Source organism: Solanum dulcamara, chromosome 8 (assembly GCF_947179165.1).
Source record: "Solanum dulcamara chromosome 8, daSolDulc1.2, whole genome shotgun sequence".
NCBI lineage: Eukaryota > Viridiplantae > Streptophyta > Magnoliopsida > Solanales > Solanaceae > Solanum > Solanum dulcamara.
The window spans coordinates 18,484,156-18,505,818 of NC_077244.1; the positions used below are offsets into that span (position 1 = coordinate 18,484,156).

At 37.4% G+C, this 21,663-nt stretch overlaps 1 pseudogene; it reads right to left on the reverse strand.

Annotated features, from left to right (window-relative positions):
* Positions 1-538: 538 nt before the first annotated feature.
* LOC129901802 (5S ribosomal RNA) lies at positions 539-658 on the reverse strand (annotated as a pseudogene).
* Positions 659-21,663: the final 21,005 nt, after the last annotated feature.

Consider the following 21,663-nt stretch of genomic DNA (forward strand, 5'->3'; position numbering starts at 1 on the left):
TTGTGTTAAAGTCTTGTACGTAGGTAACCTAAGGTATAGGTATCGTTCAGTATATTAAATGTTTTGGAAAAGATTCATATGTATTTGGAAGGCTGAAAATAAACAGACAACGACATGGATACACCTTAAAGGGGGGAAGTGGATAGGAGACCTATAGGCGTGAGGTGAAACCAATCAACACTATAACATTTTAATGTGAACACTTAAAACTTAAAGTGAAATCCCATGCTAGAACGAGGTAGCAAGATTTAAAAGCCAGTCATAATGGATAGAAACCATTATATCTAAGACCGTACGGGGAATCATGAGCAGAGACCCTAATGAATGGGGATATACAAAAAGGGGTAAATACAATAGGAGAAGTTAAATCAAATGACCAAAAATGGACATGGTCATAGTGGAACTAAAGATTTACCCCTATACCGGTTGCAAGATAACAGGAGAAAGGGCAGGGTGAAACGTGAAGACTAGCAAAACGATGCTAAGGTAAATCATGGGCTAACTTGAGTGCCTCGCGTATTATTGCAAGGATTGCAATGAAACGCGACACGAAGACTTCCCAGGGAGGTCACCCATCCCAGTATTACTCTCGCCCAAACACGCTTAACTTTGAAATTCGGGTGGAATTTAGTGCGTTAATGCTGGTATGATCGCGTGAGATGAAAGAGTCCGAACTAGCGGCGGAGGGACGATATGAGATTATGTACCTAGAGTATTATAAGTTACGTTAAGGGAATTGTAAAAAGGGCTTAAGTAACACAAGCAGAATTAGCTGATTACTAATTGATGGCGCACTTGTATGCCATAGTTCTTCAATGTAACACCACTTAATGATAGGCATACCACGGAACGGCTATATGGGACAGTGGGTAAGGGAATTTCGACACCACTTGGCAACCACCTCTGAGGGGCAAAATAAAAGCAAAACCCAAAAGGTAAGGGTACTAGTTGATGTCATTTAAAGAAGGCAAGAAGTAATGCACCAGGTCGAAGATTCCACAATACGACCTTGGCTATGAGATTCACTTCGCACTCCATGGATAAATGACACTGGAGGGAATGTTACCTACAGATTAACAATATTAACCCATGCTCCTTCAATCAAAGGCTAGTTGCTCAGCCGAGAAGGTGTGAAATTATAGGGTAAAGGGGTGGTAGGATCTTATAGAGTCCCCATAACTATTATCCCAGACGAAAGAACCCAAGTTACAGTTAACCACTGAAGATCAGTCCACGAGGAAATTGGAAAGATAGATAAGCCTTTGTACACTACTTTACCCTCAGACTGATGGACAGACTAGGTTTACCAGCTACACGATAGACGATATATTGCGGGCCTATGTAGTTGGCCCTAAAGGTAACTTGGACAATTTCCTACCACCTGTCAGAACTTCTTATGATATTAACTATCGTTTTAGTATTTGGATGGCCCCATATAAGACGTTGTATGGAAAATAGTGTAGGTTGCCAATTAGTTGGTTTGATGTTGGCAAAACACAACTCGTACGCCCAAACATGGTCCAACAGGTTATAAAAAAGATGAAGCTTATTCGTGAGAGGTTATTAGCTGCTCAAAGTTGAAAAAAGTCATATGTAGACAATCGACGTCAACCTTTGGAATTTCAAGTAGGTGATTGGGTGTTCTTAAAGGTGTCGCCCATGAAAGGAGTAATGCGGTTCGGCAAGAAAGGGAAGCTGAGTTTGAGATATATTGGCCCTTACCTGATCCTTCGCCAAATAGGTAAGGTGGCCTACGAGCTAGATTTACGAGCAGACCTGGAAGCATTACATCCAGTCTTCAATGTATCAATCCTTCGCAAGTGTGTGGGTGATCCATCTCGGGTATATCCCGTAGACGATATCTAGGTCACATAGGAACTAGCCTACGAAGAGCAACCTATCACCATCCTAGATCGGCAGATCAGAAGACTGCGGACTAAGGACGTAGCATCGGTCAAGGTGTTATGGTGAAATAGGAATCATGAAGAAATGACTTGGAAAGCTAAAGAGGACATGAAACACAAGTATCCATACCTGTTCTCGATATCTACAAGTAACCCCAACTCCTGAAACTTGTATATTAATTACATCGATGAAAATGTGTATTATCGCAAAAGAAAAGAACCTCCCTCTAATCTGTATACAGTCTTAAGGGAAGTTTAATTAACATTCGAGAACAAATGTTCAAAAGGGATAAAGGATGTTACACCCCGCACTTTTGAACCTTGAGACGTGTTCCTAACCTTCTTGAAGATAGCCACGAGACCCCTACTGTCCACACACGTCAAACAACTCTAAGGAAAGAAGAATGCCACACCCCATAGTAGAGAAGGTTGGAAATAGAGTCATAAGAATCCGAAAGGAATTGGAGGCCAATTAATGATTCGCAGGACTTGATTTACCTATGTAAGCCACTAATTTAGAGGTCTTACATACCTAAGCTACTTGAGGATATACCAAGCTTGCATAGCATATATTACATAGGCTCTTAAAATAAGATGAGATTACGAACCCACGAGGAAGAGAGAGAAGGACATGTGGCAGCACCTCAAGCAAGCAGGTGACCCACCTGCTTGGGGGGGAACCCCACTACCATGTGGCAACCCCTTCTTGATTGCATGATACGATGACCCAATAAGGGCTGAACATGTGTCACCCTTAGGGGATGACATGTGTCACCTCCTAGGACCACCTATATATATGTAATATGTGACTTATACTTCAGTTCTTATCCCAAAAATTAGACAAGGCAAGAGAATAACAAACCCTAAGACTAAGAGAGAGTAGTGGCGGCCTAGGAGGAAAAATAAGGTAAGTCCCAATTTTGTTCCATAAATTAATTATATAGACTATACCACTATGATATGGAGTTAATAGTAGTATAAAATCATGGCTTTTTCAGCACAAAACATATAGCAAGCAGCCACGACATTTAAATCGCGCTAGAGAAGTTCTGAGGCACAATGTTTGTGAGATTTGGCCAATTTCGGGTAAGATAACGTCTTCCCTTCCAATTTGAAGTTTATGGTGTTGTTATAGGGTTTATTACACACCTTTTATGCAGCTTTAAGTATAATAAAGTTATGCAAATGCTCGACGTTCGAAATAAACTAAATTGGAATCGTTATAGTTAAATTGTAGTCGAAATGAGGCGTTGTGCATGTGGGGGCTGCTGCTGGTCATGTGATGGTGTGTTAAGGTTATGAAAATGTTTTAAAATAGGTGTGTATGCTTTTGGTTTCAGCCACCTGATCCTCCATCTCGGGTAATTAAAGGTTTTGCAAAATTGAAATGAGAAACCCTCTTTTGGTATCATAGTTTCGAGCAGGTCGTTCGGAGTTTATGTTGTATATTGTTGATGTGAACTACATAAACATATGCTTCAGGTTATTTTTGTTGGTTGGATGTAGGTATTAGGAGTGTAATTGGAAACTCGGATAGGGCACATTATAGGAGAGATGCTGCCCGATTTTCGTAAACTCTTTAACTAGTTAAGGAACTAATCGAGAAGGTGAGCAAGGGGATGAGTTCTATAAATAATCATGTGTAACCTAAGGTGATGGAAAGCCAAGGGTGGTTAATATTCGTTTTTCTTTTATGTTACTTAGGTTCAAAGGACAACAAGACGAATAGGATAAAGAGTAACCCGTAAGAGGTATGTAAAGCCTATCTTTTCTCTTTCTTTTGGCATGTCTTAGATATAGACTATGGATGATGGAAGCTTCAGGGAAACTTCATTCTTAGGTTTTGAATATGACTTCAGGAATCTTGATCACTTCTGGATGTTAAGATCCTTAAAGTAGTTAAACTCCTATTCCTCGAGTCTTCTATGTGACTGTATAGTGATTGATTAGACAAAGCTCTTCTTATTTTAAAGGCTCTAATATAACCAATGCTTGGACTTCTATAAGATATTTCATACTACTATATCTCTAAGATTTCCAAAACTCCTTTTTACATAGTCCTTAGTGATATTTAGATAGTATACGTCATATACTTCCTACCCTGATCTCTAAGTGATGGTTCGCTTGATGACTTCATTGAGTCCCAGATAATGATTTAAACTGTGTTTTGTTTCCCACTACTCTACTCGTGTATACTGTAACACAACATTCTCTGAGTCCCAGGCCGGTTATCAGATTCGTGCTCAATTCCACTACATTATTCATCGAGCCCTCACTAGAGGGCCAGGTACGTATGTATATATGTGATGATGTGTGGTAATAAGGAGGTCATGATTCTATAGATATGATTCACCGGATACCTGATAGAGCCGGCTATATTGTAAAATTTGAGCATGGATGATTTTACTTCCCGAGGTATAGGTTTCTGATTTGATATTTTATTCTCTACCTCTCTATTTCAGATATGCTTTCAGTCGTATTATGTTATGTTTTACATACTCAGTACATATGTCGTACTGATCCCCTTTCTTCGGAGGGTTGCATTTTATGACCGCAGGTACAGGTACAGGTTTTGGGAGTCCACCAGCCTAGGATTCTGCTCAGCTTATTTGGAAAAGGATCTATTAAATCGGAGCCTAGTTTTGGTACTGATCCTTAATGTACATATTTACTTTCGTTTGTACAGAGGTACGGCGGGGGCCTTGTCCCGTCATATGTTATCGTTACTACTCTTAGAGGTCTATAGACATGTATATGTGGGTTGTATGTGTAAGTTTTATTCAGTTGGGTGTATGTAGAGTATTGTAAAAGTTTATATGTATGGCATCCTTGTCGTCTTACGTGCCCTTTTTTGATATGATGCAAATAAAAGAAGATATATGTGTATGAAAATGTTATACCCCATTGTGGTTATGATTTGACTCGACCACAGTTGATAGATATGTACACGGAGGGTCTAAGTCAGACCCCAGTTGCGGCCTATGGGGTTGGGTCATGGCATCTCATCTATTGTTTTGCCTTTAACTAAATTGACACAAAAGAAGGCAAAATTCCAATGGTCGGAAGAATGTGAGAAAAGTTTCCAAATATTGAAGGATCGTCTTACGTCGGCTCCTATTTTGACATTGCCCGAAGGTTTGGATGGGTTTGTTGGTTATTGTGATGCTTCTAATGTGTTTCTGGGTTGTGTCTTGATGCAACATGGTAAGGTTACAGCCTATTCCTCTAGACAACTTAAAGTGCATGAAAGGAATATCTAACCCATGATCTTGAACTTGCGGCGGTTGTGTTTGCATTGAAAATTTGGTACCATTATCTTTATGGGGTGCATGTTGATGTATTTACCGACCACAAAAGCTTGCAATATGTGTTTAGTCAAAGATACTTGAACCTTAGGCAAAGGAGGTGGATAAAACTCCTAAAATACTATGACATGAGAATATTATACCATTCGAGTAAGGAAAATATTATAGCCAATGCTCTTAGTCGGTTGTCTATAGGTAGTGTTGCACATGTTGAGGAAGTTAAAAGGAAATTGGTTAACGAGGTCCATAGATTGTCATGTTTAGGTGTGCGTTTGGTTGATTCCAATGATGTAGGCATTCTTATACATAATGGTTTGGAATTGGCTCTTGCGGCAGACATTAAGGCCAAATAAGAAAATGATTTAATTTTGGTCGAATTGAAGAAGTCAGTTGCCGAAAAATCAATTGAGGCTTTCTCCTTAAGATAAGATGGGGTACTACGTTACCGATGTCATTTGTGTGTTCTAAATGTTGATGGATTAAGAGAGTTTATATTGAATGAGGCCCATAGTTCTCGGTATTCAATTCATCCAGGATCCACCAAGATGTATCGTGACTTGAGGGAAGTGTATTGGTGGAATGGCATGAAGAAGTAAATAGCGGAGTTCGTGGCTAAGTGTCCTAATTGTCAACAAGTGAAAGTTGAATATCCAAGGCCAGGAGGTCTAGCTCAAGAAATCCAAATTCCTACATAGAAGTGAGAAGATGTGAATATGGACTTTGTCACAGGTTTGACTTATACTAGAAGACAACATGATTCTATTTGGGTTATTGTGGATCGAATGACCAAATCGGAATATTTTCTATCGGACAAGACTTCTTATGGTGCCAAAGACTATGCTAAGTTGCACATTCATGAATTGTGAAACTTTATGGTATTCCTTTGTCGATTATATCAGATAGAGGTACTCAATTTAGTTCACATTTTTGGAAGTCATTTTAGAAAGGTCTTGGCACTAAAGTCAAGCTAAGTATCACTTTCCATCCTCAAACTGATGGATAAGCTGAAAGAACAATTCAAACCTTAGAGGATATGATAAGGGCATGTGTGATTGATCTTAGAGTAAGTTGGGATGAGCATTTTCCATTGATTGAGTTCACCTACAATAATAGTTACCACTCTAGCATCCAAATGGCTCCTTTTGAAGCCTTGTACGGGAGAAGATGTAGGTCTCTGGTGGGGTGGTTTGAAGTAGGTGAGATGGCATTGATTGGTATATATTTTATAGTTGATACAATGGAGAAAGTAAGGCTCATAAGAAAAATATTGAAAATGGCTCAAAGTTGTCAAAAGTCCTATCCGTTGAAGTGCATCGGCAAAGTAGCATATGAGTTAGACTTGCCACTTGATTTGGCTTTGGTTCATCCAGTATTTCATGTGTCAATGTTGAGAAAGTTTGTGGGTGATCCAAATTATATTTTGCCAATGGAAAATATAAGTATTGAAGAGAATTTGACTCATGAGGATGTCCCGATTGAGATTTTAGACCGGCAAGTAAAGAGGTTAAGAAATAAAGATGTTGTATCCGTCAAAGTGTTATGGAGGAATCAACAAGTAGAGAGTGCTATGTGGGAAGCAAAATCAGACATGATGAAGCGTTATTCGTATCTCTTCCCTTTCACTCAAGTCTAAAGGTAATAAATTATTTATGATCAAATCGATTAAACTTCTACATTTCAGTTCCATATGTTATTCATATGCATGCATGATTTATGAAAATGATTTTTTTGTCAAGGACTATGTCTTATGTTAAATATGAAGTTTACATGTTCTATGCATTTTTCAAAGGCTCCACATGTCCATGTTGGGTTTCTAAGACCTTTTTCCATGTCCTTCCTATATTAGTTGGATCTTATTCGAGGATGAATTTTCCCAATGGAGAGATATTGTAATATCCCTAAAAATGCTCATAAGTGGCTTAAGAATGCCTTGGAAGTAGGCCGCTCATTTAATGGATTATCCATAATCTTTTTGAAATATCCGAATTTGATATATCGATTAGTAGGTCAAAACCTATGGAAAATAGTCTCGGTGGATTTTTAGGACCCGTATATCAAAAGATAAAATTTCTCAAAGAAATAGTGCAAACAAGTAGGGTACGCGGCAATTCTACGTCGCGGGCTTGCTTCCCTCCGCATTGCGAACCTACCAATGGTTTTCTAGCTGAATTTAGTTTTTAGAAAGGGAACTTTAGACTTTTTCCAAATTATTAGATAATGAACCTAGACGTTTTTAGGAACTAATTCAGCTCTATAAATTACCTAAACTTCTAATTCTATTCATTCATCTACAATTCAGCTACTCAAATATTTATCTCTCTATAAAAGACTCTCAAGGGATCTATTGAAGTCTTCAAATAATTCACTCAATCTCTCCATCAAAACTCTCAAGTTTTTCCAAATTATTTGGTGTTCTCACTTAAGGTATGTGGGTATTGATTCACGGATTCTTTCATCCATGAAGCCCAATCAAATACTCAAGTTTTTCTATCAAATTAAAGTATGGTATTTTATGGGTTTTATGATCTCTATTCCTATTGCATGAATTATGATTCAAAGTATGATCATGAGTCTATTTTGATATAAATTGATGGTTATTGCATTGAATTGAGGATTTTTCCCATGAATTCTCCTATTTTGATCTCTAGGGTTCATTTTGTAAATTATGAGTATTTTGAATTATACTTCCAAAGGATATTATCTATATGAATTATGTGTGGGCTAGTATAAAGTTTATGATCATGCATGTTTTCAAGTCAATTACATGATTTTCAAAGTCAATTGATTATACAATTGAGTTCTACTCTATGTTCAAGTTATGAATTTCATGCAAGTTATGAAGTAAGGTGACTTAGGGCCCTATGTGGTGACCTAAGGCCTAAGAGGTGACGTAGGGCCCTATGTGGTGACCTAAGTCCTAACAATATAAATTATGCAAATATGATTGTAATGATGAAAGGATAATTCTCACATTACAAGTATGTTATAAAAATGAGCTACTCTATGTTTTCAAACCTATGATCATGACTATAATATATGAAATTATAATTTCTATGTTATGCTTGTATTCCATGGGATTTGACTTAGCACCGCATGGACTGGAGGTGGGGGACCTACCAAAAGCCTTAGTAGCAGCCTCATTTCCCATAAACTACATGCCACTGTAGGTTGCCTTCATGGCCTAGCTATTGGATCCACATATAGCGTATGTATGACCCGCCTAGCGGGGTAGAGTCTACCTTGGCAAGTAGATTCCTCTTTTTTTTCGTTGTATGGGGAGACATCAAAAATCCATGTTATAGATCGCATGGTCTTATTGTCGATTATGGTTCATATCCCACATATGTATGCTATGATTTAAAATTATGCTTTTTAAATGCTTTGGTCAATATGATTTTCTCATGACTTTATTTACCTCATCTTATCATATGATTTACTTGACCATTGCATTCCATGATTTACGTTGCATGTCATGCCTTCATACTTAGTACATTCCAATGTACTAATGCATACTTTTTGCCTACATTGTCTTAGAATATAGGGGTTGAGGTTGAAGATCATACTCACCTACGTGGCTAGTTAAGCTTCCTTATCCAGCGGTGTTTGTGGTGAGTCCTCATTTATCGGGGACTAGTTATCGAGATAGTTATTATTTTCAAAGACTTTTGCTATATTTTATATTGAGGGTGAGATAGGGACATGTCTTAGCCCCCGCCCATATTCATGAGTAGAGACATCTAGTTGGACAAATGTTTTGAGTTTATGTTGTCATATGACGTTCTTAAATTTCTATTCATAGTTTAAAATCTCTTATGATGTTTCTATTTTTTCTTTACCTTATGTATGCTTATGATATGTACAAGAGGCTTGCTTGGAGCCCTTCGAGGTTTTAATCGCCGTATTACAACTACGCCCTAGGTCGGGTCGTGACACTCCCTTTGCCAAAAGCCATCACTTTCTGCTTGTGAACATCTTTATTCAACTGAAGTAGGATGGGGCCTTGTCCTAGTTTTCCTTAACTTCCACCACTAGCGAAGACTCATCCCCATTCCAAACAATAACACAACCTTCTTTAGAGCCAAAAGATGAACTCCTAAACGTGCAAGTCTATGCACTTCCTTAGCCAATTCCTTTTTCTCCTCTTCCACATGGGCAGTATTTCTCATAGGTAACCTGCTAAAAGCATCAGCAAAAACGTTAGCTTTATTTGGGTGATAGAGAATACTTATGTCAGAGTCCTTGAGCAACTCAAGTTATCTCTGTTGCCTCGGGTTTAGCTCTTTCTGACTAAAAATATATTAAAGAATTTTGTGGTCAGTGAACACATCCAAATGCACGCCATAGAGATAGTTACACCATATTTTCAAAGCAAATACTACTACTGCCAACTCTAGTTCATGAGTTGGATAATTCTTCTAGTGGGTCTTAAGTTTTCTAGAAGCATAAGATATTACCTTACATCTTTGCATCAATACACTACCCATTCCAATTCTGTATGCATGGCAATAAATAACAAAACCATTTTTCCCCTCAGGTAGGGATAATACTAGGAAGTAGTCAATTTGGTTTTCAACTTCTGAAAACTTTAATCACAAGCATCTGACCATTGGAACTTAGTCTTCTTCTGAGTCAACTTAGTCAATGAAGATGATATGGATGAGAATCCCTCAACAAACCTTCTCTAGTAACCAACCAAATGCAAGAAACTTCTTATGTCAATCAAGGATGTGGGTCTGGGCCAATTCCTTACTAGCTTGATCTTTTGCAAATCTACTCAAATACCTTTACCAGAAAGTGTGGTCTAAGAATGCCAAAGATGCAAGACAAAACTCACACCTAGAAAATTTTGCATACAACTCCCTATCTTTGAGGGTTTGGACAACAAATCTGAGATGGTTGGCATGCTCCTCCTTATTTCTAGAATAGATCATAATATCATCGATGAACATGATAACAAACATATCTAGATACTACTTAAACACTTTGTTCATGAGGTCCATAAATGTTGCAGTAGCATTAATCAAATCAAAGGACATAACAAGGAACTTATAATGACCTTAATGGGTTCGACAGGTTGTCTTCGGGATATCACTCTCTCTCTCTCACTTTCAACTGATAAGAGCCTGATTTGAAGTCTATCTAAGAGAAATAAATGGCACCCTAAAATTGGTCGAACAGGTCACTCATTTTGGGAAGAGGATACTTATTATTTTTGGTAACCTTGTTCAACTGACGGTAGTCAATGAACATTCTAAGAAAACCATCCTTCTTTTGCATCAATAGGACAGGAGTGCCCCAAGTTGAGACATTTGGCCTTATGAAACCCTTGTCAAGAAGATCTTTCAACTACTTTTTTAACTCTTTCAACTTTGTTGGAGCCATTCTATATAGCATAATAGAAATAGGTTGTGTATGGGGAAGAACATCTATTCTAAAGTCTATCTCCCTATCGGAAAGGACTCCAGGTAAATTATTAGAAAAAACTTCAGGAAACTCATTTATGACATAAACTGGCCGGAGGGATGGTGTATCCACACTATCATCTCTAACTCAGACAATGTGGTAGATACACATCTTAGAAACTAACTTTCTAGCCTTAAGGTATGAGATGAATTGAACGTTAGGAACTTTTGGATTTCCCTTCAACTCAATAAATGGCTCATTTGGAAACTAAAATTTGACAACTCGTGTTCTACAATCGATTGAGGAAAAATAAGCATAAAGAAAATCTATGTCGAATATGACATCGAATCTACCATGTCTGACTAAACTAAATTAGTTGTAGTGTCTTTATGATAGATGGAAACCGTACAATCTCTACACACTCTTTTTTCTATAATAGACTCATCAATGGGAGTAGAAACACTGAAAGGCTTAAAAAGACATTTAGGATGGATCCCAAACTTCACAACTACGTATGGAGTCACAAAGGATAGTGTTTCACCTAGGTCAGGTAAATCATAATCTAAGAAAGTACTTTAATCATACTAGTGACAACATCTGGCGAGTTCTCTTGATCTTGGAGACTAGCCATAGAATAAAGATAGTTTGAACCTTCACCTGTCCCTGATGTAATTCCCCTTTGACCAACTCTGCCGGATAGTGCTGTTGAAGAAGACTAAGACTCGTTGCCACTATTACCTTGTATATTCGATGGGAAGTCTCTCATGTAGTAACCCATCTGACCATACTTATAGCAGCCATTAGTGCCATCACAACACCCTTCCAAATGAACTGTACCACACGACGGCTTACATGGAGAACCTTGGGTCACACTTCCTTAATATCGGGAACCTTGAGTTCTAAAGTTCTGGTTATCTACGACCTCTAGTTATTTCTAATGTTTAATGTTGTTGCACTAGCTGATAATGGTACATAACTAGAAGACCTCATCTAAAATAATTACCAGTTGCCATTACCACTCTTCTAGTGGTTACTATCATTACATGTAATCCTTGTTTTCTTATGTTGGTACTTCTCCTAATATTTCTTCTTCTCCTCCTCAACATGTTGTGCATACACCATGAGTCTAGAGGTGTCCATGTCAAAAATAAATAAGGTAACCTTGCACTCCCTCTTCACATATTTGCCTACTCCAGAGACTAACTTTCTTATCTTGGACCTCCCATCAAGGACCAACACAGCAGTCCTTCTTCTTTCAAATTCACGAATCCTCAACCTTTGCTTCCCTCAACTCTTAAGGAAAGAAGTGGTCTAATAATTCACTCTCTACTCATCCCAAATAATAAGTTCAGCATCATCACCACGACTCTCCTTCCACTGGTTGCACCAAATATTAGCCACATCTATAAGCTAATAGGAACAAACTCAACTCTCTCGATCTCAGTCGCATGCATAGCTTTTAAGATCTTCCATATCTCATCGATGAAGTTCTGGGATCCTCATCAACTTTGAACCTGGTGAATACTGGTGGGTTCATCCCTAATAAGTCTTTAATCCTCATAGCAGCTGAAGGCTCTTGGGAGGTAGATCTAGTAAGAGGAGTGCTTTGACGACCTGATTAGTCAGCTGTCCCCCGAGTCTATAACCTAGGCATGGCCAGCATTCAGAAACCATTGTTGGTTCCCAGTAGAACCCTTGTCCTAGATAACTTACTAAGTGGAAGACTTAACTCACAAATAAGGTAACTTACATGGGCATACAAAGAAGGTAATTTATACCTCTCAAAGTAAGTTTCAAAATCTCAATAAATAGATATAAGATATTTAAAAATATATGCTCTGAAATAATTGAAAGAACACAAACTCTATTTGTGACTAGTCTATAAAGCCTCTAAAACCAACTCTGAAAATAGACACAGGGATAGGCCCATGGCTACCTCAAATGCTAATAAATAAAGACTGAAATAAAGACTCAAGATTTCCTCTGAATGTAAAGAGGTCTCATTAAAAGCATGATGGAACTATGATCTTCAACAATGAGCCTGTTGAGGATCTCTATCACTTGTATCAGCATCATAAAATATTGCAGCGCCAAACGGGGCTAGTACATGGAATGTACGGTATGTAAAATAACTAATAAGAAACTTACTCAAAGATACTCAACTCAACGAATACTCAATAAAATCTAAGCATGCAATATATGAAATAGATAATGATTTACAAAAATATAGCTATTAAATGTGTCTTAATATAAAAATAGTATTTTTACTCTTTGAACAGTTTGTCTAACCGACAACCATCACTATGAGCCTTGTGATAACACAATGAACTATTGTCATAGCCATAGCCGTCTAATATCTTGCCAAGGTGAGGGACTAAACTCATCTCATGGATACATATAAAATTCCTCAATGAGGGTGGTGAGGAGTCACCAGAATAAATGGTACGATCCTATCCTACATTGGCTGCGTACTTTATGAGGTTCGAGTTGTTCTATACTCTTACCTAAATTGGTGCTCAATACTACTTATAAAAATATATTTGTTATGCATTTATCTCAAGTGAGTGTATGTATTCAAATAACTCATTTAGTCTCATTGGATATTTCTCAATAACTCAACTCATCTCCTTTTGAAAGATTATATTTTAAACTCAACGAATGCATTTCTAAACACAGTTTGACTTCTCTACTCAATCTCAAAATAAGTATTAAAATATAGTAATACCCAACTCATTTAGATTCAATGCTGATTATGCTCAAAATAGTGATTAAGAGACTTCTCAAAACTCAAACTCATGCTCAAGCTCAAGCTCAATTAAAAGATGAAATATATCATTCTTTAAACTCAAATCAATGCATAAAATAAATAATGTTGCTACTCAACTAAAGTTCATGTGAATGTAAACATGAACAATAATCTCAAGAACTCGAACCCATATGAATGATCTCAATATCAATAAATATATAGGGATCTCAACAAAAAATTCATAATTAACTCAAAACTCATTATACGATAATTAACTCAAAGTCTAACTCAAACTTGACTGAATGAAGATGTAGGGCATGAGGACAAACTCAGTCTAACATTGTGATTAGCCTTACATATCTGGAATAACGATTATTTAAGCAAAACTCGAAGATCTTACTGGAAACTCTTGAACCCTAGGTTTTCTCCTTCTCTACAATCCTTACTCTCAAAATACTCTTAGCATTAATGAGAGGAAAGGCTCCTTGGGTACAGATAAAGGGTCAATTTTTGTCCTAAGATATTAGGGTTTTAGTTTGGAAAAGATGGAAAAAGACCAAAATACCCTCAGTTAAAAATTGTCTCAGGCCACTATGGGCTCTTCTACGAACCATAAGGTCTACTACAATCTGTAGAAGATGGGTTGTAACAACTAGGGCACCAAATTGGGATCCCACTAGAACTGGTCTAAAGGTTATACTATCACCTGTCTATGGATTGTAAGAATTTAAACAGCCTATAGAAGGTGCTTGTGGAATATGCAGGCTCTTGAGGGTTGGGGGTCTACGGACCCTTCTATGGGTCATACACCCGACGCGTAGAAATGGGTGCACATTCCAGTAGCTACTGGAATATGGCCATAGGATTTATGAGAAGACTTTATGGATCGTAAGGTGTTATATGGACTATAAAGTCAAGGTCCTATAATTGTTCAACACTCAAATTTTCTTCTAAGTCCAATAATGATCTACTAATGGCCACCTACAACTCGTAGGTATTCCTAAGGATCATAGGTATCCCTCGTGGCCACTGGATAGTGGTCACTTCACCACTTTCCCATGCTTTTCTCTAGGTTCTCGAACTTGATATAGGCTAAAAAAGTACGTGGTGCTACAATATCTCCCCATTGGGATTATTTATCCTCGAATGATGACCAAGTGAATAATTTACTCAAGGCACTAATACAATGCAAGAACTCAAAACCCAAACTCAAAAATAACTACTCAGATACTCAAAACTCAAGAAGGTACTAAACTATGAGACAAGAATACGAATATTACCTTCAACATCGATACTAGGAGGAATGAATAGATGCTGGTACTTGGCTTGCATATCCTTCTTGGCTTCCCATGTAGCTTCCTCAATAAATAATTTCTCCATAATACTTTGATAGACACGACTCTTTGGTCCTCAATTTACGAACTTGACATCATAAATTTAGACAGGAATCTCCTCATAGGACAAGCTATCTTTCACACCAATGTTTTCTATAGGAACAATGAGTGAAGGATATACTAAGCACTTCTTAAGCATTAAAATGTAAAACACTGGATGAATGACAGCTAACTCTGATGGTAGCTCTAACTCATAGGTGACATTGCCAACTCTCTTAATAATCTAGTAAGGACCAATGTAATGGGGACTAAGATTTCCTTTCTTCCAAAATCTCATGATTCCTTTCATGGGCGAAACTTTCGAATATACACAATCATTCACCTCAAACTCTACGTTCTTTCTCCTAATATTAGTGTAGAACTTTTGACGACTTTGCGTAATTTTCATTCTTTCTTGGATAATTTTCACTTTCTCCATAGCTTGGTTCACCAAGTCTTGTTCTATCAACTCAGCTTCACCAACTTCAAACCAACCAATAGGTTATCTACATCTCCTCTCATAAAGAGCCTTATACATAGCCATTTGAATACTCGAATGGAAATTATTATTGTACGTAAACTCAATAAGAGACAAGTGGTCATCCCAACTATCTTTGAAGTCAATGACACAATCTCTCAACATGTCTTTAAGAGCCTGAATTATTCGCTCTTTCTGACCATCTATCATGGATAGAAAGTGATACTAAGATTTACTTTGAACGGATACTTCTCTTAAATGACTTCCAAACTAAGTAGTAAATTTAGTACCTCTATTTGAGATGACTGACAAGAGAACTCTATGAAGTCAAACTATCTCTCAAATGTACAATGTAGAATAATCCTCTATTGAATATATAGTCTTAACGGGCAAGAAGTGGGCTGATTTGATCATCCTATCCACAATCACCCAATTGAATAATGTTGTTTGCGAAACCGCAATAAAACTGTAATGAAATCCATATTGATCATCTCCCACTTCCACTTGGGAAACTCTCTATTCTGATCAACACCACAAGGCCTTTGATGCTCAACCTTGACTTATTAGTAATTGGGGCACTTCAAAACAAAATCTGCAATGTCTCTGTTCATACCATTCCACCAATAGACTCCTCCCAAGTACGGTACATTTTAGTAGAGCCTGGATGACTTGAATATCTAGAGGTATGAGGCTCTTCCATTATTCAATCTCGAATACCATCAATACTTAGAACACACAATCTACCTTAATACCTCAACACTCCATCTCCCTCTATGGCAAAAGACATCAATTTATGTTTGTGGGCATCTTCCTTCAACTAAAATAGAATAGAGTCTTGTTCTTACTTTTCCTTTAACTCCACAACTAGTAAAGACAGTCCCATTCTAAACAATAACACCTCCCAAATCAGAGTCCATTTGGTGAACTCCCAAACATACAAGTCTATGCACTTCTTTAGCCAACTCTTTCTTTTGATTCTCATTACGAGGAATACTTTCCATAGATAACCTATTAAGAGCATCAACAATAATATTAGCTTTACTTAAGTGCTAGAGAATGTTCATGTCATAATACTTGAGTAGCTCAAGTCATCTTTTCTGCCTCGAGTTTAGTTCTTTCTGACTAAAGACATATTATAAGTTCTTGTGATCAGCAAACACATCTACATGCAGGTCATAGAGATAATGAGGTTGGATCTTGAGACCAAATACTATCATTGCCAACTCTAGATCATGATTCAAATAATTTCTCCCATGAATATTAAGTTATCTAGAAGAATAAGCTATAGCCTTACCTCTCTGTATCAAAACACAAGCCAATCCAACTCTGGATGCATCACAATAAATGATGAAACCATTTGTTCCATCGGACAGGGACAATACTGGAGCAGTAGTTAATCTTGTTTTAAGTTCTTGGAAACTTTTCTCACAAACATCTAACCATTGAAACTTAGTATTATTTTTAGTCAACTTAGTCAATGGAAACAATATGGATGAAAATCCCTCAAAAAACCTCTTATAGTTACTAGCCAAATCCAAGAAACTTTTTATGTCTGTCAAAGATGTAGGTCTGTGTAAGTTCTTTACTAACTCAATTTTCAATGACTTTAGTTGAATTCTATCACTAGAAATAATATGGCCTAAGAATTCCATCGATGCAAGACAGAACTCAAACTTCAAAAAGTTAGCATACAACTTCTTTTCTTTGAGAGTTTAGAGGAAAATTTTGAGATGGTTCACATGCTCCTCCTTATTTATCAAATAGATCAGAATGTTATCGATAAACATAATAACAAACATATCTAGATACTTCTTAAACACTTTATTCATGAGGTTCATAAATGATATAGTAGTTGTAGTCAAATGAAGGACATAACTATGAAGTCATAGTGACCATATATAGTTTGAAAGGCTGTTTTCAAAATGTCACTTTCAACTGATGATAGCCTGATTTGAGGTCTATCTTAGAGAAATAAGTGGCACCTTAAATTTGGTTAAACAAGTCATCGATTCTCAGAAGAGGGTACTGATAAATATCAATTATACCTCTCGAAAGAGATATAGATGATCATTAACAGTATATTTTATCCAACTAAAAGTCGAGGTATAACCCATAGAGAATAGGTTGAAACAAGTTTTATTAGCTATCACTATTCAGTTGTAATTACTACTTCCTAAAAATAAACTTGCATGAAGTAAAAGTGGGGGTTTTGATTATGATTTAAGAACAAACAACAAAGTAATAACAAGTAAACAAGATTTAGGTTATAAACAATATGAATACTAGACTAGGATTATGTTTCCCATGACTTGTAAGTTAATAGGGTAATCATATTCATGATATCATTCAATGTATTGCATGTCAAATCTAGTGAGTTGGGTAACATCTAATTCACCTCCCGGTCCTTCTTAGATGTATTTTATTCATCTCCTTCCAATCTCAGAATGTATTCTTTACTAACCTCATCCTGGATTCCAGAGTACTATCTCCTCCCAGTCTCAAGTAACTTAGGTAAAGTTTATCCCTTCTTTCGAAGCAAGACTCTTTGAATTTTTGTTGTGAAGTCTTTTCCTAATCAGTACCTCCTTCTCAAGAAATCAATGAATACGGAAAAGTTCTTAATACGTGCACTCACTAAGAAAGACTTTTGATTGAAGAAATCACAATACATGCAAAAATAATTCATAAATATCAATCCTACGTTTACCTATTCTAGTTAAGTCACCGTGGTTCCCACAACCCTAGTTGTGGGTTTAACCTTGTATAATCATGACAAATAAATAAATAAAAGATGAAAGAAACATGTATTATAAAGCTTATAAACACCAACAAAATAAACTTACAATTGAAGATTAAACCTTGAGTTAAAACACCAAAACAAGATTCAATTGAAACCAAGTGTTGTCACTTTCTCTCAAAGCTGTCCCGTGTCCCTTTGATGAAGAAAAATCTCCCAAAATAATGTTTGACTCGTGTATTTGAAGCCTCAAAATAGTAGGTATAACTTTGTGAAGGGTAGAGTAAAAGTGTACCCTAAAAATACAACACAAGAGGGTATTTATAGAAACCTAAATCTAATCCTAAATGAACTAGGAAACCAACTTGGTTTTGGACTCAAATGGTGTTGGACGATAGCAACCACGGATAGTGGTGGGTATAATGGCTCGTGGTGACCTTCCTTGGTGATTTCCTTAGCCGTTTATGGCTGTCCATACCACCACGTCCAGTGGTGAGAACCACGGCTTGTGATGAGGCCCTTGGTGGTTTGCCTTGGCCATGTTGCTCCTTGCTTTGGCTCTTGTGATTGCCTTGTCATATCCACTTCTTGCCTTTGCATTTTGATGGATGGAAAAAACACCACAGTGCCCACCATGTCCAGTGGTGAGGACCACATCTCGTGGTGACACTTCCTTAGTGTGAGCCTTAGCCAATTTCTTGGTAGCTTACTAGAGAGCCTTCTTCATAGATTGGAGGTGTTTTTCACGGCCAGTACTGCCTACCACAGCCCGTGGTGGCTGTCTTTGTGGGATACTTGGTCATAACATATTGATTTAATCTTCCAATACCCATTCCAAGGTCCTTCGAGTCCCGGTAAAGTTCATTTTTTGAGTTCTCCTTTCAAGTTGTATGAATTCTTGCCAAACTCAAGCGTTTGAACACCTCTTATGAAATTTTGCTTTCCTTTTGCCATCAGCACAACACAAAGCTACCAACATCCTTCAATATCAATCAAATTTTCACATGAATCATGCCAAATACCATCAACCCAAGTGTGATTCAATTTTCGTGAAAACTAACTAAAAACACATATCAAACTAACAAAATGTGCTTGAGAACTTACAATAACTCATTGTTTTGAGTATCATAAATGTCGTATTTTGGAGACATATAAAGTACATATTGTTTAAGGTTGTTCAATTAACTATAGTCAATACATATTCTAAGAGAACCATCTTTCTTTCGCACGAATAGGACAGGAGCGCACCAAGGTGAGAGACTCAGCCTAATGAATCTCTTATCTAAGAGATCTCTTAACTTCTCTTTCAACTCTTTTAACTTAGTTGGAGCCATTCTATATGGCAGAATAGAAATAGGTTGAGTATTAGAAAAAACATTTATTCTGAAGTTTATCTCCTTGTCGGGAGGGACTCTAAGTAAATCCTCAGGAAAGACTTTAGGAAACTCGCTCATAACTGGACTGACTGAAGGGATGGTGTCTCCACACTATCATCTCTAACTTGAATAATGTGGTAGATACACCCCTTAAAACAAACTTTCTGGTCTTAAGGTATGAAATAAATTTACCCTTAGGCACTGCTGGACCATCCTTCCACTTAATAATTAGGTCATTGGGAAACTGAAACTCGACAACTCAAGTTCTACAATCAACTGAGGCATAACAAGCATAAAGCCAGTCCATGCCAATAATGACATCAAAGTCTACCATGTCTAGCTTAACTAAGTCTGTGAAAGTATTTTTATGATAGATAGAGATTGTAGAGTCTTTATAGACTCTCTTAGCTAGACTTGACTCACCAATAGGAGTACAAACACTAAAGGGATCTAAAAGATGTTTGGGATAGATCCCAAACTTAGCTGCTTCATAAGAAGTCACAAAAGACAAAGTAGCACCTGGATCAAGTAATGCATAAACATCATGAGAAAAGACTTGAAGCATACCAATGACAACATCTGGGGAGTTCTCTTGGTCATGGCGACTAGCCATAGCACATGCAGACGGTTAAAACTTCCGCCTGCCCCCAAATTAGTACCTGTTTGGTTACCTATACCTGGTAGTGCTGCTGAAGAAGATTAAGGCTCTGTTTCCCCAATACTCTGCCTATATGACGAGTAATCTCTCATAAAGTAACCCATCTAGCCACGCTTGTAGCAACCATTAGTTCCATCATGACACTCTCCCAAATATAATCCACCACACTTACAATAAAGTGGCTTGCGTGAAGAACTTTGCACCATACTCCCTTGAGACTGAGAGCCTTGATCTCTAAAGTTATGGTTACCTTGAGATCTCATGTCACTCTGGTTGTTCACTACCTGTGCACTAGCTGATGGTGGCGCATTGTCATGACCCAATCCCGTAGGCCGCGACTAGGGTCCGACCTGGACCTCTGTATATGTATCTATCAACTATAATCAAGTTGAACCGTGTGTAATGTGATATTATCCACAAAGACCCCAATGGGTCAAAAACTTCTTCATATACCTGTAGCCTCTTTCACCTGTATTATAACATGAAAGGGCACGCAAGCCGACAAGGCTGCCATAATACATAAACATTTGCAATACATCATATGAACACAATTGAACCACACTTACAAACAACTCACATACACATGTCTACAGACCTCTAAGAGTATTAACTATATCATATAGAAGGATAGGGCCCCCGTTGTACCCCTGAATAAACTAACATATATCAAATGACCAATATCAAAAGTTAGGCTCTGGAATACTGGAGCACTTTCGACATCGCTGAGTGGAAACCCGAAGCTGGCGGATCTCCAAAATAAACATCTGTACCTGCGGGCATAAAACGCAGCCCTCGAGAGAATGGGGGGTCAGTACGATATATGTACTTAGTATAGAAATCATAACATAACACAACTAAGATAACAACTGAAATAGGGGTGCAGGAAATAAGTATAACAATAGTTTACTATACCTGCATCTTATGAAAAGAGGGAATGTATATCATCCTCACATATCACTCTTTGCCCATTGTAGGACTCCTTGTTACCATATCATCATATACGGGATCATACCATCGTATACGACATCATTTCATACATTACAAGTACATCACTATGTTTTCATATGTATGCCTATCTATCATATCTGGCCCTTTAGTGAGGGTCTCGGTGAAAGAGTGGTGTACATGTCATAATGCACCCGATCCACTATGGGATTCGGTTCCATTATCATAAAGTAAAAAATACCGAGAAATATTCATCCTGATCCATAATTTAAAATAATGACAAGGAATGTACGGCCCGATCCATATTTTAAAATAATGCCGAGGAACGTACGGCCTGATCCATATTTTAAAATAATGTCGAGGAACATACAGCCTGATCCATATTTTAAAACAATGCCGAGGAACATATGGCCCCACATTTCATGAGTGGAATTATCCCCATATTTCATACACAAATCATTCATAACTTAGACCTAAGACATGACAAAAGAACAGAAGAATAGCTCTACATACCTGTTATGGATTACTCGCATCCAAGCTCGCTTCATTACTTTCTTAACCTATTTAACACGAAAATAATACTAAGGTTAGTGAATTTAGACTTTACATCTTCTAAACCTACCACCCATTATCCATAGGAATTACTTCCTTGCTCACACTTCTCGACTAGTCTCGACTAGTTTATTAGTTAGTTAAGGAGTTAACAGAAATCGGGCAGCATCTCCTCTATAACTTGCC